General features: G+C 35.2%; 10 non-coding genes across 10 annotated transcripts; all 10 read right to left on the reverse strand.

The window, feature by feature from the left end:
- Positions 1–1,218: 1,218 nt before the first annotated feature.
- TRNAQ-CUG (transfer RNA glutamine (anticodon CUG)) lies at positions 1,219–1,290 on the reverse strand. Its single transcript has one exon. It is a non-coding gene; the product is annotated as a tRNA-Gln (tRNA).
- Positions 1,291–4,408: 3,118 nt separating this feature from the next.
- On the reverse strand, positions 4,409–4,480 carry TRNAQ-CUG (transfer RNA glutamine (anticodon CUG)). The gene has a single exon. It is a non-coding gene; the product is annotated as a tRNA-Gln (tRNA).
- Positions 4,481–5,988: 1,508 nt separating this feature from the next.
- TRNAQ-CUG (transfer RNA glutamine (anticodon CUG)) lies at positions 5,989–6,060 on the reverse strand. Its single transcript has one exon. It is a non-coding gene; the product is annotated as a tRNA-Gln (tRNA).
- A 1,523-nt stretch (positions 6,061–7,583) lies between these two features.
- TRNAQ-CUG (transfer RNA glutamine (anticodon CUG)) lies at positions 7,584–7,655 on the reverse strand. The gene has a single exon. It is a non-coding gene; the product is annotated as a tRNA-Gln (tRNA).
- Positions 7,656–10,763: 3,108 nt separating this feature from the next.
- Positions 10,764–10,835, reverse strand: TRNAQ-CUG (transfer RNA glutamine (anticodon CUG)). The gene has a single exon. It is a non-coding gene; the product is annotated as a tRNA-Gln (tRNA).
- Positions 10,836–11,441: 606 nt separating this feature from the next.
- TRNAQ-CUG (transfer RNA glutamine (anticodon CUG)) lies at positions 11,442–11,513 on the reverse strand. Its single transcript has one exon. It is a non-coding gene; the product is annotated as a tRNA-Gln (tRNA).
- Positions 11,514–13,036: 1,523 nt separating this feature from the next.
- TRNAQ-CUG (transfer RNA glutamine (anticodon CUG)) lies at positions 13,037–13,108 on the reverse strand. Its single transcript has one exon. It is a non-coding gene; the product is annotated as a tRNA-Gln (tRNA).
- A 4,680-nt stretch (positions 13,109–17,788) lies between these two features.
- TRNAQ-CUG (transfer RNA glutamine (anticodon CUG)) lies at positions 17,789–17,860 on the reverse strand. The gene has a single exon. It is a non-coding gene; the product is annotated as a tRNA-Gln (tRNA).
- Positions 17,861–19,368: 1,508 nt separating this feature from the next.
- On the reverse strand, positions 19,369–19,440 carry TRNAQ-CUG (transfer RNA glutamine (anticodon CUG)). Its single transcript has one exon. It is a non-coding gene; the product is annotated as a tRNA-Gln (tRNA).
- A 1,523-nt stretch (positions 19,441–20,963) lies between these two features.
- Positions 20,964–21,035, reverse strand: TRNAQ-CUG (transfer RNA glutamine (anticodon CUG)). Its single transcript has one exon. It is a non-coding gene; the product is annotated as a tRNA-Gln (tRNA).
- Between the last annotated feature and the right edge of the window lie 3,028 nt (positions 21,036–24,063).

A 24,063-nucleotide genomic window follows, 5' to 3' on the forward strand; every position in this document is an offset into this window, starting at 1 on the left:
TAAAGATTTTTCACTGTGTAGTAAAAGATTCCACCCGAGAGATAATATAAGTAGAATTGGTGCAAAGCAAAGCACATGTTCCAATCTATCAACCATACCTGACATTTGTGGCAACTAGATGAGAGATGGAGAAGCACCTCTTACCTGATCGCACGAGGTCGCATCTTTTGATTAGCAGTGTGATTCACATGTGATGATGGGCCAGGCCAGTTAATCAAAATAAGATCTTTAGATGCCCGCAGGTTGGTTCTCCAAATCCAGTCCAGAGATATGAAACAACTTTTTGGGGGATAAACTAAGGAAGGTGTGCATTGATCTACTCAGATAATCATCAAAAAACCTACTTGGAAATTGACATAGTTGGCAATGATTGAATGCGCAGGGAGATCCCAATGGATTTCAAGTCCATCGCTTTAACAACTCAGCCACAACTTCTGAGATACCTTCAAAATTTCAGGCCTCACTAAAATTTAAAAATCTGATGTGAAGTCATCTTAACTTGAAACCTTGTACCGCTCAAGCCTTTCAACAGTTTAAAAGGCAGATTTAGTGTGAGTTGGCTCTGAAAACTTACTAAAGAATACACCAAAAAAGCTCAAAAGAAGAAAAATATTCATTTCTATGTAAACATAAAATAAAATTAGTCTTCGTATTTTCAGTCATTTTGAGCATCTTTTAACTGCATAAAGTTTCCAAAACGGTAAAGTGACTATGTCAATTTCCATTTGATTTTTTTGCTTCGAATACCTTCCGTAATAAAATTCAAGTCAACTAGAAGCTTAGAAAGACACTTTAAAGTCTCTTAGTCACTTCTAGTTCCTTTTGTCACCTACAAAAAAGCCACAAGAACATACTCAACTGATGGACTAAACAATTGTTTTTAAATTGCCAAAAAATTCCTCAATAAAACATTATAGATAATTTTGGAAAAAACAAGAGAAAAGAAAATTCAGGAAAATAAGCTGGCGTTTTTTAAAGCCATTTTGATTTGAAATCATCATCAGATTTTCCCACCCGAATTAAAAATCATGGGAACATTTACACAAGTCATAGAATATAGTTGCTTGGTGTAACATACAAGATAAGAATTTTGTTTCCTGAAGTCAATTTTATAGGATTCCATGGATTCTTGCACCATTCAAATCAAGTTTCAAAGTTTCAAGTTTCATTCTAAAAGTTGAACATAGTAGAAATTATAATGCTAAAGATAAAACTTACAGGTTCCACTGAGATTTGAACTCAGATCGCTGAATTCAGAGTCCAGAGTGCTAACCATTACACCATGGAACCACACATGCAGCTGACTACTCTAGATTTTCTTGTGGTGAAAATGGAGAAGGGAACACATTAAGGAAATCATGCATGATGGTGAAACTGGCTTTAAAGCTGCAGTACAAATCTACATTTAATACACCATCATAAATTAATATCTCCTCCACTTTTAATCTACAAGTGTGCCTAGAATTCCACAGTATCACAATCAGGACAGTTTTAAAATTGTTTATGAAAACTGTGCCAGCTCTGTTACCAGGAAAAAGGAGAGGAAAATAATTGCAAAACTTAAACTGCTAGAAAGCTGCTCATCCAGAAGTTGCTAAAGATTTTTCACTGTGTGGTAAAAGATTCCACCCCAGAGATAATATAAGTAGAATCGGTGCAAAGCAAAGCACATGTTCCAATCTATCAACCATACCTGACATTTGTGGCAACTAGATGAGAGATGGAGAAGCACCTCTTACCTGATCGTACGAGGTCTCATCTTTTGATTAGCAGTGTGATTCACATGTGATGATGGGCCAGGCCAGTTAATCAAAATAAGATCTTTAGATGCCCGCAGGTTGGTTCTCCAAATCCAGTCCAGAGATATGAAACAACTTTTTGGGGGATAAACTAAGGAAGGTGTGCATTGATCTACTCAGATAATCATCAAAAAACCTACTTGGAAATTGACATAGTTGGCAATGATTGAATGCGCAGGGAGATCCCAATGGATTTCAAGTCCATCGCTTTAACAACTCAGCCACAACTTCTGAGATACCTTCAAAATTTCAGGCCTCACTAAAATTTAAAAATCTGATGTGAAGTCATCTTAACTTGAAACCTTGTACCGCTCAAGCCTTTCAACAGTTTAAAAGGCAGATTTAGTGTGAGTTGGCTCTGAAAACTTACTAAAGAATACACCAAAAAAGCTCAAAAGAAGAAAAATATTCATTTCTATGTAAACATAAAATAAAATTAGTCTTCGTATTTTCAGTCGTTTTGAGCATCTTTTAACTGCATAAAGTTTCCAAAACGGTAAAGTGACTATGTCAATTTCCATTTGATTTTTTTGCTTTGAATACCTTCCGTAATAAAATTCAAGTCAACTAGAAGCTTAGAAAGACACTTTAAAGTCTCTTAGTGACTTCTAGTTCCTTTTGTCACCTACAAAAAAGCCACAAGAACATACTCAACTGATGGACTAAACAATTGTTTTTAAATTGCCAAAAAAATCCTCAATAAAACATTATAGATAATTTTGGAAAAAACAAGAGAAAAGAAAATTCAGGAAAATAAGCTGGCGTTTCCTAAAGCCATTTTGATTTGAAATCATCATCAGATTTTCCCACCAGAATTAAAAATCATGGGAACATTTCCACAAGTCATAGAATATTGTTGCTTGGTGTAACATACAAGATAAGAATTTTGTTTCCTTTAGTCAATTTTATAGGATTCCTTGGATTCTTGCACCATTCAAATCAAGTTTCAAGTTTTTAAGTTTCAAGTTTCATTCTAAAAGTTGAACATAGTAGAAATTATAATGCTAAAGATGAAACTTACAGGTTCCACTGAGATTTGAACTCAGATCACTGGATTTAGAGTCCAGAGTGCTAACCATTACACCATGGAACCACACATGCAGCTGACTACTCTAGATTTTCTTGTGGTGAAAATGGAGAAGGGAACACATTAAGGAAATCATGCATGATGGTGAAACTGGCTTTAAAGCTGCAGTACAAATCTACATTTAATACACCATCATAAATTAATATCTCCTCCACTTTTAATCTACAAGTGTGCCTAGAATTCCACAGTATCACAATCAGGACAGTTTTAAAATTGTTTATGAAAACTGTGCCAGCTCTGTTACCAGGAAAAAGGAGAGGAAAATAATTGCAAAACTTAAACTGCTAGAAAGCTGCTCATCCAGAAGTTGCTAAAGATTTTTCACTGTGTGGTAAAAGATTCCACCCGAGAGATAATATAAGTAGAATTGGTGCAAAGCAAAGCACATGTTCCAATCTATCAACCATACCTGACATTTGTGGCAACTAGATGAGAGATGGAGAAGCACCTCTTACCTGATCGCACGAGGTCGCATCTTTTGATTAGCAGTGTGATTCACATGTGATGATGGGCCAGGCCAGTTAATCAAAATAAGATCTTTAGATGCCCGCAGGTTGGTTCTCCAAATCCAGTCCAGAGATATGAAACAACTTTTTGGGGGATAAACTAAGGAAGGTGTGCATTGATCTACTCAGATAATCATCAAAAAACCTACTTGGAAATTGACATAGTTGGCAATGATTGAATGCGCAGGGAGATCCCAATGGATTTCAAGTCCATCGCTTTAACAACTCAGCCACAACTTCTGAGATACCTTCAAAATTTCAGGCCTCACTAAAATTTAAAAATCTGATGTGAAGTCATCTTAACTTGAAACCTTGTACCGCTCAAGCCTTTCAACAGTTTAAAAGGCAGATTTAGTGTGAGTTGGCTCTGAAAACTTACTAAAGAATACACCAAAAAAGCTCAAAAGAAGAAAAATATTCATTTCTATGTAAACATAAAATAAAATTAGTCTTCGTATTTTCAGTCATTTTGAGCATCTTTTAACTGCATAAAGTTTCCAAAACGGTAAAGTGACTATGTCAATTTCCATTTGATTTTTTTGCTTCGAATACCTTCCGTAATAAAATTCAAGTCAACTAGAAGCTTAGAAAGACACTTTAAAGTCTCTTAGTCACTTCTAGTTCCTTTTGTCACCTACAAAAAAGCCACAAGAACATACTCAACTGATGGACTAAACAATTGTTTTTAAATTGCCAAAAAATTCCTCAATAAAACATTATAGATAATTTTGGAAAAAACAAGAGAAAAGAAAATTCAGGAAAATAAGCTGGCGTTTTTTAAAGCCATTTTGATTTGAAATCATCATCAGATTTTCCCACCCGAATTAAAAATCATGGGAACATTTACACAAGTCATAGAATATAGTTGCTTGGTGTAACATACAAGATAAGAATTTTGTTTCCTGAAGTCAATTTTATAGGATTCCATGGATTCTTGCACCATTCAAATCAAGTTTCAAAGTTTCATTCTAAAAGTTGAACATAGTAGAAATTATAATGCTAAAGATGAAACTTACAGGTTCCACTGAGATTTGAACTCAGATCGCTGGATTCAGAGTCCAGAGTGCTAACCATTACACCATGGAACCACACATGCAGCTGACTACTCTAGATTTTCTTGTGGTGAAAATGGAGAAGGGAACACATTAAGGAAATCATGCATGATGGTGAAACTGGCTTTAAAGCTGCAGTACAAATCTACATTTAATACACCATCATAAATTAATATCTCCTCCACTTTTAATCTACAAGTGTGCCTAGAATTCCACAGTATCACAATCAGGACAGTTTTAAAATTGTTTATGAAAACTGTGCCAGCTCTGTTACCAGGAAAAAGGAGAGGAAAATAATTGCAAAACTTAAACTGCTAGAAAGCTGCTCATCCAGAAGTTGCTAAAGATTTTTCACTGTGTGGTAAAAGATTCCACCCGAGAGATAATATAAGTAGAATCGGTGCAAAGCAAAGCACATGTTCCAATCTATCAACCATACCTGACATTTGTGGCAACTAGATGAGAGATGGAGAAGCACCTCTTACCTGATCGTACGAGGTCTCATCTTTTGATTAGCAGTGTGATTCACATGTGATGATGGGCCAGGCCAGTTAATCAAAATAAGATCTTTAGATGCCCGCAGGTTGGTTCTCCAAATCCAGTCCAGAGATACGAAACAACTTTTTGGGGGATAAACTAAGGAAGGTGTGCATTGATCTACTCAGATAATCATCAAAAAACCTACTTGGAAATTGACATAGTTGGCAATGATTGAATGCGCAGGGAGATCCCAATGGATTTCAAGTCCATCGCTTTAACAACTCAGCCACAACTTCTGAGATACCTTCAAAATTTCAGGCCTCACTAAAATGTAAAAATCTGATGTGAAGTCATCTTAACTTGAAACCTTGTACCGCTCAAGCCTTTCAACAGTTTAAAAGGCAGATTTAGTGTGAGTTGGCTCTGAAAACTTACTAAAGAATACACCAAAAAAGCTCAAAAGAAGAAAAATATTCATTTCTATGTAAACATAAAATAAAATTAGTCTTCGTATTTTCAGTCGTTTTGAGCATCTTTTAACTGCATAAAGTTTCCAAAACGGTAAAGTGACTATGTCAATTTCCATTTGATTTTTTTGCTTCGAATACCTTCCGTAATAAAATTCAAGTCAACTAGAAGCTTAGAAAGACACTTTAAAGTCTCTTAGTGACTTCTAGTTCCTTTTGTCACCTACAAAAAAGCCACAAGAACATACTCAACTGATGGACTAAACAATTGTTTTTAAATTGCCAAAAAATTCCTCAATAAAACATTATAGATAATTTTGGAAAAAACAAGAGAAAAGAAAATTCAGGAAAATAAGCTGGCATTTCCTAAAGCCATTTTGATTTGAAATCATCATCAGATTTTCCCACCCGAATTAAAAATCATGGGAACATTTCCACAAGTCATAGAATATAGTTGCTTGGTGTAACATACAAGATAAGAATTTTGTTTCCTGAATTCAATTTTATAGGATTCCATGGATTCTTGCACCATTCAAATCAAGTTTCATTCTAAAAGTTGAACATAGTAGAAATTATAATGCTAAAGATGAAACTTACAGGTTCCACTGAGATTTGAACTCAGATCGCTGGATTCAGAGTCCAGAGTGCTAACCATTACACCATGGAACCACACATGTAGCTGACTACTCTAGATTTTCTTGTGGTGAAAATGGAGAAGGGAACACATTAAGGAAATCATGCATGATGGTGAAACTGGCTTTAAAGCTGCAGTACAAATCTACATTTAATACACCATCATAAATTAATATCTCTTCCACTTTTAATCTACAAGTGTGCCTAGAATTCCACAGTATCACAATCAGGACAGTTTTAAAATTGTTTATGAAAACTGTGCCAGCTCTGTTACCAGGAAAAAGGAGAGGAAAATAATTGCAAAACTTAAACTGCTAGAAAGCTGCTCATCCAGAAGTTGCTAAAGATTTTTCAATGTGTGGTAAAAGATTCCACCCGAGAGATAATATAAGTAGAATCAGTGCAAAGCAAAGCACATGTTCCAATCTATCAACCATACCTGACATTTGTGGCAACTAGATGAGAGATGGAGAAGCACCTCTTACCTGATCGCACGAGGTCTCATCTTTTGATTAGCAGTGTGATTCACATGTGATGATGGGCCAGGCCAGTTAATCAAAATAAGATCTTTAGATGCCCGCAGGTTGGTTCTCCAAATCCAGTCCAGAGATATGAAACAACTTTTTGGGGGATAAACTAAGGAAGGTGTGCATTGATCTACTCAGATAATCATCAAAAAACCTACTTGGAAATTGACATAGTTGGCAATGATTGAATGCGCAGGGAGATCCCAATGGATTTCAAGTCCATCGCTTTAACAACTCAGCCGCAACTTCTGAGATACCTTCAAAATTTCAGGCCTCACTAAAATGTAAAAATCTGATGTGAAGTCATCTTAACTTGAAACCTTGTACCGCTCAAGCCTTTCAACAGTTTAAAAGGCAGATTTAGTGTGAGTTGGCTCTGAAAACTTACTAAAGAATACACCAAAAAAGCTCAAAAGAAGAAAAATATTCATTTCTATGTAAACATAAAATAAAATTAGTCTTCGTATTTTCAGTCGTTTTGAGCATCTTTTAACTGCATAAAGTTTCCAAAACGGTAAAGTGACTATGTCAATTTCCATTTGATTTCTTTGCTTCGAATACCTTCCGTAATAAAATTCAAGTCAACTAGAAGCTTAGAAAGACACTTTAAAGTCTCTTAGTGACTTCTAGTTCCTTTTGTCACCTACAAAAAAGCCACAAGAACATACTCAACTGATGGACTAAACAATTGTTTTTAAATTGCCAGAAAATTCCTCAATAAAACATTATAGATAATTTTGGAAAAAACAAGAGAAAAGAAAATTCAGGAAAATAAGCTGGCGTTTTCTAAAGCCATTTTGATTTGAAATCATCATCAGATTTTCCCACCCGAATTAAAAATCATGGGAACATTTACACAAGTCATAAAATATAGTTGCTTGGTGTAACATACAAGATAAGAATTTTGTTTCCTGAAGTCAATTTTATAGGATTCCATGGATTCTTGCACCATTCAAATCAAGTTTCAAAGTTTCAAGTTTCATTCTAAAAGTTGAACATAGTAGAAATTATAATGCTAAAGATAAAACTTACAGGTTCCACTGAGATTTGAACTCAGATCGCTGAATTCAGAGTCCAGAGTGCTAACCATTACACCATGGAACCACACATGCAGCTGACTACTCTAGATTTTCTTGTGGTGAAAATGGAGAAGGGAACACATTAAGGAAATCATGCATGATGGTGAAACTGGCTTTAAAGCTGCAGTACAAATCTACATTTAATACACCATAATAAATTAATATCTCCTCCACTTTTAATCTACAAGTGTGCCTAGAATTCCACAGTATCACAATCAGGACAGTTTTAAAATTGTTTATGAAAACTGTGCCAGCTCTGTTACCAGGAAAAAAGGAGAGGAAAATAATTGCAAAACTTAAACTGCTAGAAAGCTGCTTATCCAGAAGTTGCTAAAGATTTTTCACTGTGTGGTAAAAGATTCCACCCGAGAGATAATATAAGTAGAATCGGTGCAAAGCAAAGCACATGTTCCAATCTATCAACTATACCTGACATTTGTGGCAACTAGATGAGAGATGGAGAAGCACCTCTTACCTGATCGCATGAGGTCTCATCTTTTGATTAGCAGTGTGATTCACATGTGATGATGGGCCAGGCCAGTTAATCAAAACAAGATCTTTAGATGCCCACAGGTTGGTTCTCCAAATCCAGTCCAGAGATATGAAACAACTTTTTGGGGGATACACTAAGGAAGGTGTGCATTGATCTACTCAGATAATCATCAAAAAACCTACTTGGAAATTGACATAGTTGGCAATGATTGAATGCGCAGGGAGATCCCAATGGATTTCAAGTCCATCGCTTTAACAACTCAGCCACAACTTCTGAGATACCTTCAAAATTACAGGCCTCACTAAAATTTAAAAATCTGATGTGAAGTCATCTTAACTTGAAACCTTGTACCGCTCAAGCCTTTCAACAGTTTAAAAGGCAGATTTAGTGTGAGTTGGCTCTGAAAACTTACTAAAGAATACACCAAAAAAGCTCAAAAGAAGAAAAATGTTCATTTCTATGTAAACATAAAATAAAATTAGTCTTCGTATTTTCAGTCGTTTTGAGCATCTTTTAACTGCATAAAGTTTCCAAAACGGTAAAGTGACTATGTCAATTTCCATTTGATTTTTTTGCTTCGAATACCTTCCGTAATAAAATTCAAGTCAACTAGAAGCTTAGAAAGACACTTTAAAGTCTCTTAGTCACTTCTAGTTCCTTTTGTCACCTACAAAAAAGCCACAAGAACATACTCAACTGATGGACTAAACAATTGTTTTTAAATTGCCAAAAAATTCCTCAATAAAACATTATAGATAATTTTGGAAAAAACAAGAGAAAAGAAAATTCAGGAAAATAAGCTGGCGTTTCCTAAAGCCATTTTGATTTGAAATCATCATCAGATTTTCCCACCCGAACTAAAAATCATGGGAACATTTACACAAGTCATAGAATATAGTTGCTTGGTGTAACATACAAGATAAGAATTTTGTTTCCTGAAGTCAATTTTATAGGATTCCATGGATTCTTGCACCATTCAAATCAAGTTTCAAGTTTTCATTCTAAAAGTTGAACATAGTAGAAATTATAATGCTAAAGATGAAACTTACAGGTTCCACTGAGATTTGAACTCAGCTGGATTCAGAGTCCAGAGTGCTAACCATTACACCATGGAACCACACATGTAGTTGACTGCTCTAGATTTTCTTGTGGTGAAAATGGAGAAGGGAACACATTAAGGAAATCATGCATGATGGTGAAACTGGCTTTAAAGCTGCAGTACAAATCTACATTTAATACACCATCATAAATTAATATCTCCTCCACTTTTAATCTACAAGTGTGCCTAGAATTCCACAGTATCACAATCAGGACAGTTTTAAAATTGTTTATGAAAACTGTGCCAGCTCTGTTACCAGGAAAAAGGAGAGGAAAATAATTGCAAAACTTAAACTGCTAGAAAGCTGCTCATCCAGAAGTTGTTAAAGATTTTTCACTGTGTGGTAAAAGATTCCACCCGAGAGATAATATAAGTAGAATCGGTGCAAAGCAAAGCACATGTTCCAATCTATCAACCATACCTGACATTTGTGGCAACTAGATGAGAGATGGAGAAGCACCTCTTACCTGATCGCACGAGGTCTCATCTTTTGATTAGCAGTGTGATTCACATGTGATGATGGGCCAGGCCAGTTAATCAAAATAAGATCTTTAGATGCCCGCAGGTTGGTTCTCCAAATCCAGTCCAGAGATATGAAACAACTTTTTGGGGGATAAACTAAGGAAGGTGTGCATTGATCTACTCAGATAATCATCAAAAAACCTACTTGGAAATTGACATAGTTGGCAATGATTGAATGCGCAGGGAGATCCCAATGGATTTCAAGTCCATCGCTTTAACAACTCAGCCACAACTTCTGAGATACCTTCAAAATTTCAGGCCTCACTAAAATTTAAAAATCTGATGTGAAGTCATCTTAACTTGAAACCTTGTACCGCTCAAGCCTTTCAACAGTTTAAAAGGCAGATTTAGTGTGAGTTGGCTCTGAAAACTTACTAAAGAATACACCAAAAAAGCTCAAAAGAAGAAAAATATTCATTTCTATGTAAACATAAAATAAAATTAGTCTTCGTATTTTCAGTCGTTTTGAGCATCTTTTAACTGCATAAAGTTTCCAAAACGGTAAAGTGACTATGTCAATTTCCATTTGATTTTTTTGCTTCGAATACCTTCCGTAATAAAATTCAAGTCAACTAGAAGCTTAGAAAGACACTTTAAAGTCTCTTAGTGACTTCTAGTTCCTTTTGTCACCTACAAAAAAGCCACAAGAACATACTCAACTGATGGACTAAACAATTGTTTTTAAATTGCCAAAAAATTCCTCAATAAAACATTATAGATAATTTTGGAAAAAACAAGAGAAAAGAAAATTCAGGAAAATAAGCTGGCGTTTCCTAAAGCCATTTTGATTTGAAATCATCATCAGATTTTCCCACCCGAATTAAAAATCATGGGAACATTTACACAAGTCATAGAATATAGTTGCTTGGTGTAACATACAAGATAAGAATTTTGTTTCCTGAAGTCAATTTTATAGGATTCCATGGATTCTTGCACCATTCAAATCAAGTTTCAAAGTTTCAAGTTTCATTCTAAAAGTTGAACATAGTAGAAATTATAATGCTAAAGATAAAACTTACAGGTTCCACTGAGATTTGAACTCAGATCGCTGAATTCAGAGTCCAGAGTGCTAACCATTACACCATGGAACCACACATGCAGCTGACTACTCTAGATTTTCTTGTGGTGAAAATGGAGAAGGGAACACATTAAGGAAATCATGCATGATGGTGAAACTGGCTTTAAAGCTGCAGTACAAATCTACATTTAATACACCATAATAAATTAATATCTCCTCCACTTTTAATCTACAAGTGTGCCTAGAATTCCACAGTATCACAATCAGGACAGTTTTAAAATTGTTTATGAAAACTGTGCCAGCTCTGTTACCAGGAAAAAAAGAACATACTCAACTGATGGACTAAACAATTGTTTTTAAATTGCCAAAAAATTCCTCAATAAAACATTATAGATAATTTTGGAAAAAACAAGAGAAAAGAAAATTCAGGAAAATAAGCTGGCATTTCCTAAAGCCATTTTGATTTGAAATCATCATCAGATTTTCCCACCCGAATTAAAAATCATGGGAACATTTCCACAAGTCATAGAATATAGTTGCTTGGTGTAACATACAAGATAAGAATTTTGTTTCCTGAATTCAATTTTATAGGATTCCATGGATTCTTGCACCATTCAAATCAAGTTTCATTCTAAAAGTTGAACATAGTAGAAATTATAATGCTAAAGATGAAACTTACAGGTTCCACTGAGATTTGAACTCAGATCGCTGGATTCAGAGTCCAGAGTGCTAACCATTACACCATGGAACCACACATGTAGCTGACTACTCTAGATTTTCTTGTGGTGAAAATGGAGAAGGGAACACATTAAGGAAATCATGCATGATGGTGAAACTGGCTTTAAAGCTGCAGTACAAATCTACATTTAATACACCATCATAAATTAATATCTCTTCCACTTTTAATCTACAAGTGTGCCTAGAATTCCACAGTATCACAATCAGGACAGTTTTAAAATTGTTTATGAAAACTGTGCCAGCTCTGTTACCAGGAAAAAGGAGAGGAAAATAATTGCAAAACTTAAACTGCTAGAAAGCTGCTCATCCAGAAGTTGCTAAAGATTTTTCAATGTGTGGTAAAAGATTCCACCCGAGAGATAATATAAGTAGAATCAGTGCAAAGCAAAGCACATGTTCCAATCTATCAACCATACCTGACATTTGTGGCAACTAGATGAGAGATGGAGAAGCACCTCTTACCTGATCGCACGAGGTCTCATCTTTTGATTAGCAGTGTGATTCACATGTGATGATGGGCCAGGCCAGTTAATCAAAATAAGATCTTTAGATGCCCGCAGGTTGGTTCTCCAAATCCAGTCCAGAGATATGAAACAACTTTTTGGGGGATAAACTAAGGAAGGTGTGCATTGATCTACTCAGATAATCATCAAAAAACCTACTTGGAAATTGACATAGTTGGCAATGATTGAATGCGCAGGGAGATCCCAATGGATTTCAAGTCCATCGCTTTAACAACTCAGCCGCAACTTCTGAGATACCTTCAAAATTTCAGGCCTCACTAAAATGTAAAAATCTGATGTGAAGTCATCTTAACTTGAAACCTTGTACCGCTCAAGCCTTTCAACAGTTTAAAAGGCAGATTTAGTGTGAGTTGGCTCTGAAAACTTACTAAAGAATACACCAAAAAAGCTCAAAAGAAGAAAAATATTCATTTCTATGTAAACATAAAATAAAATTAGTCTTCGTATTTTCAGTCGTTTTGAGCATCTTTTAACTGCATAAAGTTTCCAAAACGGTAAAGTGACTATGTCAATTTCCATTTGATTTCTTTGCTTCGAATACCTTCCGTAATAAAATTCAAGTCAACTAGAAGCTTAGAAAGACACTTTAAAGTCTCTTAGTGACTTCTAGTTCCTTTTGTCACCTACAAAAAAGCCACAAGAACATACTCAACTGATGGACTAAACAATTGTTTTTAAATTGCCAGAAAATTCCTCAATAAAACATTATAGATAATTTTGGAAAAAACAAGAGAAAAGAAAATTCAGGAAAATAAGCTGGCGTTTTCTAAAGCCATTTTGATTTGAAATCATCATCAGATTTTCCCACCCGAATTAAAAATCATGGGAACATTTACACAAGTCATAAAATATAGTTGCTTGGTGTAACATACAAGATAAGAATTTTGTTTCCTGAAGTCAATTTTATAGGATTCCATGGATTCTTGCACCATTCAAATCAAGTTTCAAAGTTTCAAGTTTCATTCTAAAAGTTGAACATAGTAGAAATTATAATGCTAAAGATAAAACTTACAGGTTCCACTGAGATTTGAACTCAGATCGCTGAATTCAGAGTCCAGAGTGCTAACCATTACACCATGGAACCACACATGCAGCTGACTACTCTAGATTTTCTTGTGGTGAAAATGGAGAAGGGAACACATTAAGGAAATCATGCATGATGGTGAAACTGGCTTTAAAGCTGCAGTACAAATCTACATTTAATACACCATAATAAATTAATATCTCCTCCACTTTTAATCTACAAGTGTGCCTAGAATTCCACAGTATCACAATCAGGACAGTTTTAAAATTGTTTATGAAAACTGTGCCAGCTCTGTTACCAGGAAAAAAGGAGAGGAAAATAATTGCAAAACTTAAACTGCTAGAAAGCTGCTTATCCAGAAGTTGCTAAAGATTTTTCACTGTGTGGTAAAAGATTCCACCCGAGAGATAATATAAGTAGAATCGGTGCAAAGCAAAGCACATGTTCCAATCTATCAACTATACCTGACATTTGTGGCAACTAGATGAGAGATGGAGAAGCACCTCTTACCTGATCGCATGAGGTCTCATCTTTTGATTAGCAGTGTGATTCACATGTGATGATGGGCCAGGCCAGTTAATCAAAACAAGATCTTTAGATGCCCACAGGTTGGTTCTCCAAATCCAGTCCAGAGATATGAAACAACTTTTTGGGGGATACACTAAGGAAGGTGTGCATTGATCTACTCAGATAATCATCAAAAAACCTACTTGGAAATTGACATAGTTGGCAATGATTGAATGCGCAGGGAGATCCCAATGGATTTCAAGTCCATCGCTTTAACAACTCAGCCACAACTTCTGAGATACCTTCAAAATTACAGGCCTCACTAAAATTTAAAAATCTGATGTGAAGTCATCTTAACTTGAAACCTTGTACCGCTCAAGCCTTTCAACAGTTTAAAAGGCAGATTTAGTGTGAGTTGGCTCTGAAAACTTACTAAAGAATACACCAAAAAAGCTCAAAAGAAGAAAAATGTTCATTTCTATGTAAACATAAAATAAAATTAGTCTTCGTATTTTCAGTCGTTTTGAGCATCTTTTAACTGCATAAAGTTTCCAAAACGGTAAAGTGACTATGTCAATTTCCATTTGATTTTTTTGCTTCGAATACCTTCCGTAATAAAATTCAAGTCAACTAGAAGCTTAGAAAGACACTTTAAAGTCTCTTAGTCACTTCTAGTTCCTTTTGTCACCTACAAAAAAGCCACAAGAACATACTCAACTGATGGACTAAACAATTGTTTTTAAATTGCCAAAAAATTCCTCAATAAAACATTATAGATAATTTTGGAAAAAACAAGAGAAAAGAAAATTCAGGAAAATAAGCTGGCGTTTCCTAAAGCCATTTTGATTTGAAATCATCATCAGATTTTCCCACCCGAACTAAAAATCATGGGAACATTTACACAAGTCATAGAATATAGTTGCTTGGTGTAACATACAAGATAAGAATTTTGTTTCCTGAAGTCAATTTTATAGGATTCCATGGATTCTTGCACCATTCAAATCAAGTTTCAAGTTTTCATTCTAAAAGTTGAACATAGTAGAAATTATAATGCTAAAGATGAAACTTACAGGTTCCACTGAGATTTGAACTCAGCTGGATTCAGAGTCCAGAGTGCTAACCATTACACCATGGAACCACACATGTAGTTGACTGCTCTAGATTTTCTTGTGGTGAAAATGGAGAAGGGAACACATTAAGGAAATCATGCATGATGGTGAAACTGGCTTTAAAGCTGCAGTACAAATCTACATTTAATACACCATCATAAATTAATATCTCCTCCACTTTTAATCTACAAGTGTGCCTAGAATTCCACAGTATCACAATCAGGACAGTTTTAAAATTGTTTATGAAAACTGTGCCAGCTCTGTTACCAGGAAAAAGGAGAGGAAAATAATTGCAAAACTTAAACTGCTAGAAAGCTGCTCATCCAGAAGTTGTTAAAGATTTTTCACTGTGTGGTAAAAGATTCCACCCGAGAGATAATATAAGTAGAATCGGTGCAAAGCAAAGCACATGTTCCAATCTATCAACCATACCTGACATTTGTGGCAACTAGATGAGAGATGGAGAAGCACCTCTTACCTGATCGCACGAGGTCTCATCTTTTGATTAGCAGTGTGATTCACATGTGATGATGGGCCAGGCCAGTTAATCAAAATAAGATCTTTAGATGCCCGCAGGTTGGTTCTCCAAATCCAGTCCAGAGATATGAAACAACTTTTTGGGGGATAAACTAAGGAAGGTGTGCATTGATCTACTCAGATAATCATCAAAAAACCTACTTGGAAATTGACATAGTTGGCAATGATTGAATGCGCAGGGAGATCCCAATGGATTTCAAGTCCATCGCTTTAACAACTCAGCCACAACTTCTGAGATACCTTCAAAATTTCAGGCCTCACTAAAATTTAAAAATCTGATGTGAAGTCATCTTAACTTGAAACCTTGTACCGCTCAAGCCTTTCAACAGTTTAAAAGGCAGATTTAGTGTGAGTTGGCTCTGAAAACTTACTAAAGAATACACCAAAAAAGCTCAAAAGAAGAAAAATATTCATTTCTATGTAAACATAAAATAAAATTAGTCTTCGTATTTTCAGTCGTTTTGAGCATCTTTTAACTGCATAAAGTTTCCAAAACGGTAAAGTGACTATGTCAATTTCCATTTGATTTTTTTGCTTCGAATACCTTCCGTAATAAAATTCAAGTCAACTAGAAGCTTAGAAAGACACTTTAAAGTCTCTTAGTGACTTCTAGTTCCTTTTGTCACCTACAAAAAAGCCACAAGAACATACTCAACTGATGGACTAAACAATTGTTTTTAAATTGCCAAAAAATTCCTCAATAAAACATTATAGATAATTTTGGAAAAAACAAGAGAAAAGAAAATTCAGGAAAATAAGCTGGCGTTTCCTAAAGCCATTTTGATTTGAAATCATCATCAGATTTTCCCACCCGAATTAAAAATCATGGGAACATTTACACAAGTCATAGAATATAGTTGCTTGGTGTAACATACAAGATAAGAATTTTGTTTCCTGAAGTCAATTTTATAGGATTCCATGGATTCTTGCACCATTCAAATCAAGTTTCAACTTTCATTCTAAAAGTTGAACATAGTAGAAATTATAATGCTAAAGATGAAACTTACAGGTTCCACTGAGATTTGAACGCCGATCGCTGGATTCAGAGTCCAGAGTGCTAACCATTACACCATGGAACCACTCATGTAGTTGACTGCTCTAGATTTTCTTGTGGTGAAAATGGAGAAGGGAACACATTAAGGAAATCATGCATGATGGTGAAACTGGCTTTAAAGCTGCAGTACAAATCTACATTTAATACACCATCATAAATTAATATCTCCTCCACTTTTAATCTACAAGTGTGCCTAGAATTCCACAGTATCACAATCAGGACAGTTTTAAAATTGTTTATGAAAACTGTGCCAGCTCTGTTACCAGGAAAAAGGAGAGGAAAATAATTGCAAAACTTAAACTGCTAGAAAGCTGCTCATCCAGAAGTTGCTAAAGATTTTTCACTGTGTGGTAAAAGATTCCACCGGAGAGATAATATAAGTAGAATCGGTGCAAAGCAAAGCACATGTTCCAATCTATCAACCATACCTGACATTTGTGGCAACTAGATGAGAGATGGAGAAGCACCTCTTACCTGATCGCACGAGGTCTCATCTTTTGATTAGCAGTGTGATTCACATGTGATGATGGGCCAGGCCAGTTAATCAAAATAAGATCTTTAGATGCCCGCAGGTTGGTTCTCCAAATCCAGTCCAGAGATACGAAACAACTTTTTGGGGGATAAACTAAGGAAGGTGTGCATTGATCTACTCAGATAATCATCAAAAAACCTACTTGGAAATTGACATAGTTGGCAATGATTGAATGCACAGGGAGATCCCAATGGATTTCAAGTCCATCGCTTTAACAACTCAGCCACAACTTCTGAGATACCTTCAAAATTTCAGGCCTCACTAAAATGTAAAAATCTGATGTGAGGTCATCTTAACTTGAAACCTTGTACCGCTCAAGCCTTTCAACAGTTTAAAAGGCAGATTTAGTGTGAGTTGGCTCTGAAAACTTACTAAAGAATACACCAAAAAAGCTCAAAAGAAGAAAAATATTCATTTCTACGTAAACATAAAATAAAATTAGTCTTCGTATTTTCAGTCGTTTTGAGCATCTTTTAACTGCATAAAGTTTCCAAAACGGTAAAGTGACTATGTCAATTTCCATTTGATTTTTTTGCTTCGAATACCTTCCGTAATAAAATTCAAGTCAACTAGAAGCTTAGAAAGACACTTTAAAGTCTCTTAGTGACTTCTAGTTCCTTTTGTCACCTACAAAAAAGCCACAAGAACATACTCAACTGATGGACTAAACAATTGTTTTTAAATTGCCAAAAAATTCCTCAATAAAACATTATAGATAATTTTGGAAAAAACAAGAGAAAAGAAAATTCAGGAAAATAAGCTGGCATTTCCTAAAGCCATTTTGATTTGAAATCATCATCAGATTTTCCCACCCGAATTAAAAATCATGGGAACATTTCCACAAGTCATAGAATATAGTTGCTTGGTGTAACATACAAGATAAGAATTGTGTTTCCTGAAGTCAATTTTATAGGATTCCATGGATTCTTGCACCATTCAAATCAAGTTTCATTCTAAAAGTTGAACATAGTAGAAATTATAATGCTAAAGATGAAACTTACAGGTTCCACTGAGATTTGAACTCATATCGCTGGATTCAGAGTCCAGAGTGCTAACCATTACACCATGGAACCACACATGTTGCTGACTACTCTAGATTTTCTTGTGGTGAAAATGGAGAAGGGAACACATTAAGGAAATCATGCATGATGGTGAAACTGGCTTTAAAGCTGCAGTACAAATCTACATTTAATACACCATCATAAATTAATATCTCCTCCACTTTTAATCTACAAGTGTGCCTAGAATTCCACAGTATCACAATCAGGACAGTTTTAAAATTGTTTATGAAAACTGTGCCAGCTCTGTTACCAGGAAAAAGGAGAGGAAAATAATTGCAAAACTTAAACTGCTAGAAAGCTGCTCATCCAGAAGTTGCTAAAGATTTTTCACTGTGTGGTAAAAGATTCCACCCGAGAGATAATATAAGTAGAATCGGTGCAAAGCAAAGCACATGTTCCAATCTATCAACCATACGTGACATTTGTGGCAACTAGATGAGAGATGGAGAAGCACCTCTTACCTGATCGTACGAGGTCTCATCTTTTGATTAGCAGTGTGATTCACATGTGATGATGGGCCAGGCCAGTTAATCAAAATAAGATCTTTAGATGCCCGCAGGTTGGTTCTCCAAATCCAGTCCAGAGATACGAAACAACTTTTTGGGGGATAAACTAAGGAAGGTGTGCATTGATCTACTCAGATAATCATCAAAAAACCTACTTGGAAATTGACATAGTTGGCAATGATTGAATGCGCAGGGAGATCCCAATGGATTTCAAGTCCATCGCTTTAACAACTCAGCCACAACTTCTGAGATACCTTCAAAATTTCAGGCCTCACTAAAATGTAAAAATCTGATGTGAAGTCATCTTAACTTGAAACCTTGTACCGCTCAAGCCTTTCAACAGTTTAAAAGGCAGATTTAGTGTGAGTTGGCTCTGAAAACTTACTAAAGAATACACCAAAAAAGCTCAAAAGAAGAAAAATATTCATTTCTATGTAAACATAAAATAAAATTAGTCTTCGTATTTTCAGTCGTTTTGAGCATCTTTTAACTGCATAAAGTTTCCAAAACGGTAAAGTGACTATGTCAATTTCCATTTGATTTTTTTGCTTCGAATACCTTCCGTAATAAAATTCAAGTCAACTAGAAGCTTAGAAAGACACTTTAAAGTCTCTTAGTGACTTCTAGTTCCTTTTGTCACCTACAAAAAAGCCACAAGAACATACTCAACTGATGGACTAAACAATTGTTTTTAAATTGCCAAAAAATTCCTCAATAAAACATTATAGATAATTTTGGAAAAAACAAGAGAAAAGAAAATTCAGGAAAATAAGCTGGCATTTCCTCAAGCCATTTTGATTTGAAATCATCATCAGATTTTCCCACCCGAATTAAAAATCATGGGAACATTTCCACAAGTCATAGAATATAGTTGCTTGGTGTAACATACAAGATAAGAATTTTGTTTCCTGAAGTCAATTTTATAGGATTCCATGGATTCTTGCACCATTCAAATCAAGTTTCATTCTAAAAGTTGAACATAGTAGAAATTATAATGCTAAAGATGAATCTTACAGGTTCCACTGAGATTTGAACTCAGATCGCTGGATTCAGCGTCCAGAGTGCTAACCATTACACCATGGAACCACACATGTAGCAGACTACTCTAGATTTTCTTGTGGTGAAAATGGAGAAGGGAACACATTAAGGAAATCATGCATGATGGTGAAACTGGCTTTAAAGCTGCAGTACAAATCTACATTTAATACACCATCATAAATTAATATCTCTTCCACTTTTAATCTACAAGTGTGCCTAGAATTCCACAGTATCACAATCAGGACAGTTTTAAAATTGTTTATGAAAACTGTGCCATCTCTGTTACCAGGAAAAAGGAGAGGAAAATAATTGCAAAACTTAAACTGCTAGAAAGCTGCTCATCCAGAAGTTGCTAAAGATTTTTCACTGTGTGGTAAAAGATTCCACCCGAGAGATAATATAAGTAGAGTCAGTGCAAAGCAAAGCACATGTTCCAATCTATCAACCATACCTGACATTTGTGGCAACTAGATGAGAGATGGAGAAGCACCTCTTACCTGATCGCACGAGGTCTCATCTTTTGATTAGCAGTGTGATTCACATGTGATGATGGGCCAGGCCAGTTAATCAAAATAAGATCTTTAGATGCCCGCAGGTTGGTTCTCCAAATCCAGTCCAGAGATATGAAACAACTTTTTGGGGGATAAACTAAGGAAGGTGTGCATTGATCTACTCAGATAATCATCAAAAAACCTACTTGGAAATTGACATAGTTGGCAATGATTGAATGCGCAGGGAGATCCCAATGGATTTCAAGTCCATCGCTTTAACAACTCAGCCACAACTTCTGAGATACCTTCAAAATTTCAGGCCTCACTAAAATGTAAAAATCTGATGTGAAGTCATCTTAACTTGAAACCTTGTACCGCTCAAGCCTTTCAACAGTTTAAAAGGCAGATTTAGTGTGAGTTGGCTCTGAAAACTTACTAAAGAATACACCAAAAAAGCTCAAAAGAAGAAAAATATTCATTTCTATGTAAACATAAAATAAAATTAGTCTTCGTATTTTCAGTCGTTTTGAGCATCTTTTAACTGCATAAAGTTTCCAAAACGGTAAAGTGACTATGTCAATTTCCATTTGATTTTTTTGCTTCGAATACCTTCCGTAATAAAATTCAAGTCAACTAGAAGCTTAGAAAGACACTTTAAAGTCTCTTAGTGACTTCTAGTTCCTTTTGTCACCTACAAAAAAGCCACAAGAACATACTCAACTGATGGACTAAACAATTGTTTTTAAATTGCCAAAAAATTCCTCAATAAAACATTATAGATAATTTTGGAAAAAACAAGAGAAAAGAAAATTCAGGAAAATAAGCTGGCGTTTCCTAAAGCCATTTTGATTTGAAATCATCATCAGATTTTCCCACCCGAACTAAAAATCATGGGAACATTTACACAAGTCATAGAATATAGTTGCTTGGTGTAACATACAAGATAAGAATTTTGTTTCCTGAAGTCAATTTTATAGGATTCCATGGATTCTTGCACCATTCAAATCAAGTTTCAAGTTTTCAAGTTTCATTCTAAAAGTTGAACATAGTTGAAATTATAATGCTAAAGATGAAACTTACAGGTTCCACTGAGATTTGAACTCAGATCGCTGGATTCAGAGTCCAGAGTGCTAACCATTACACCATGGAACCACACATGTAGTTGACTGCTCTAGATTTTCTTGTGGTGAAAATGGAGAAGGGAACACATTAAGGAAATCATGCATGATGGTGAAACTGGCTTTAAAGCTGCAGTACAAATCTACATTTAATACACCATCATAAATTAATATCTCCTCCACTTTTAATCTACAAGTGTGCCTAGAATTCCACAGTATCACAATCAGGACAGTTTTAAAATTGTTTATGAAAACTGTGCCAGCTCTGTTACCAGGAAAAAGGAGAGGAAAATAATTGCAAAACTTAAACTGCTAGAAAGCTGCTCATCCAGAAGTTGTTAAAGATTTTTCACTGTGTGGTAAAAGATTCCACCCGAGAGATAATATAAGTAGAATCGGTGCAAAGCAAAGCACATGTTCCAATCTATCAACCATACCTGACATTTGTGGCAACTAGATGAGAGATGGAGAAGCACCTCTTACCTGATCGCACGAGGTCTCATCTTTTGATTAGCAGTGTGATTCTCATGTGATGATGGGCCAGGCCAGTTAATCAAAATAAGATCTTTAGATGCCCGCAGGTTGGTTCTCCAAATCCAGTCCAGAGATATGAAACAACTTTTTGGGGGATAAACTAAGGAAGGTGTGCATTGATCTACTCAGATAATCATCAAAAAACCTACTTGGAAATTGACATAGTTGGCAATGATTGAATGCGCAGGGAGATCCCAATGGATTTCAAGTCCATCGCTTTAACAACTCAGCCACAACTTCTGAGATACCTTCAAAATTTCAGGCCTCACTAAAATTTAAAAATCTGATGTGAAGTCATCTTAACTTGAAACCTTGTACCGCTCAAGCCTTTCAACAGTTTAAAAGGCAGATTTAGTGTGAGTTGGCTCTGAAAACTTACTAAAGAATACACCAAAAAAGCTCAAAAGAAGAAAAATATTCATTTCTATGTAAACATAAAATAAAATTAGTCTTCGTATTTTCAGTCGTTTTGAGCATCTTTTAACTGCATAAAGTTTCCAAAACGGTAAAGTGACTATGTCAATTTCCATTTGATTTTTTTGCTTCGAATACCTTCCGTAATAAAATTCAAGTCAACTAGAAGCTTAGAAAGACACTTTAAAGTCTCTTAGTGACTTCTAGTTCCTTTTGTCACCTACAAAAAAGCCACAAGAACATACTCAACTGATGGACTAAACAATTGTTTTTAAATTGCCAAAAAATTCCTCAATAAAACATTATAGATAATTTTGGAAAAAACAAGAGAAAAGAAAATTCAGGAAAATAAGCTGGCGTTTCCTAAAGCCATTTTGATTTGAAATCATCATCAGATTTTCCCACCCGAATTAAAAATCATGGGAACATTTACACAAGTCATAGAATAAAGTTGCTTGGTGTAACATACAAGATAAGAATTTTGTTTCCTGAAGTCAATTTTATCTTTTGCTACACCTAGTACAACTAGTTGATAAACAGCCTTGGAAATAGGATTCCATGGATTCTTGCACCATTCAAATCAAGTTTCAAGTTTCATTCTATAAGTTCAAATCAAAATAAGATCTTTAGATGCCCGCAGGTTGGTTCTCCAAATCCAGTCCAGAGATATGAAACAACTTTTTGGGGAATAAACTAAGGAAGGTGTGCATTGATCTACTCAGATAATCATCAAAAAACCTACTTGGAAATTGACATAGTTGGCAATGATTGAATGCGCAGGGAGATCCCAATGGATTTCAAGTCCATCGCTTTAACAACTCAGCCACAACTTCTGAGATACCTTCAAAATTTCAGGCCTCACTAAAATTTAAAAATCTGATGTGAAGTCATCTTAACTTGAAACCTTGTACCGCTCAAGCCTTTCAACAGTTTAAAAGGCAGATTTAGTGTGAGTTGGCTCTGAAAACTTACTAAAAAAGACACTAAAAATGCTCAAAAAAGCCACAAGAACATACTCAACTGATGGACTAAACAATTGTTTTTAAATAGCCAAAAAATTCCTCAATAAAACATTATAGATAATTTTGGAAAAAACAAGAGAAAAGAAAATTCAGGAAAATAAGCTGGAGTTTCCTAAAGCCATTTTGATTTGAAATCATCATCAGATTTTCCCACCCGAATTAAAAATCATGGAAACATTTACACAAGACATAGAATATAGTTGTTTAGTGTAACATACAAGATAAGAATTTTGTTTCCTGAAGTCAATTTTATCTTTCGCTACACCTAGTGCAACTAGTTGATAAATACCCTTGACAATAGGATTCCATGGATCCTTGCACCACTCAAATCAAGATTCAAGTATCATTCTAAAATTTAAACATAGGAGAAATTATTCTGAGCAGGAATGGTGAAACTTTTAAACTAAAATTAATTTTACAGGTTCCACTGAGATTTGAACCATTCCACTGAGATTTGAACCATTACACCATGGAACCACACATGTAGGTTTCTACTCTAGATTTTCTTGTGGTGAAAATGGAGAAAGGAACACGTTGATGGTAAAACTTGCTTTAAAGCTGCAGTGCAAATCTCCATTTAATACACCATGATAAATTAATATCTCCTCCGCTTTTAATCCATAAGTGTGCCTAGAATTCCACAGTATCACAATCAGGACAGTTTAAAATTGTTTATGAAAACTGTGCCAGCTCTATTACCAGGAAAAATGGAAAGGAAAATTATTGCAAAACTTAAACTGCTAGAAAGCTGCTCATCCAGAAGTTGCTAAAGATTTTTCATTGTGTGGTAAAAGATTCTATCCGAGAGATAATATAAGTAGACTTGGTGCAAATCAAAGCACATGTTCCAATCTAGCAATCATACCTGACATTTGTGGCAACTAGACGAGAGCTGGAGAAGCACCTCTTACCTGATCGCACGTGGTCGCATCTTTTGATTAGCAGTGTGATTCACATGTGATGATGGGCTAGGCCAGTTAATCAAAATAAGATCTTTAGATGCCCGTAGGTGGTTCTCCAAATCCAGTCTAGAAATATTAAACAACTTTTAGGGGGATAAACTAAGGAAGGTGTGCATTGATCTACTCAGAT

The sequence above is a fragment of the Dendrobates tinctorius genome, unplaced genomic scaffold, assembly GCF_039654945.1.
Source record: "Dendrobates tinctorius isolate UK_male_01 unplaced genomic scaffold, ASM3965494v1 ptg000047l, whole genome shotgun sequence".
In the NCBI taxonomy this organism is placed as follows: domain Eukaryota; kingdom Metazoa; phylum Chordata; class Amphibia; order Anura; family Dendrobatidae; genus Dendrobates; species Dendrobates tinctorius.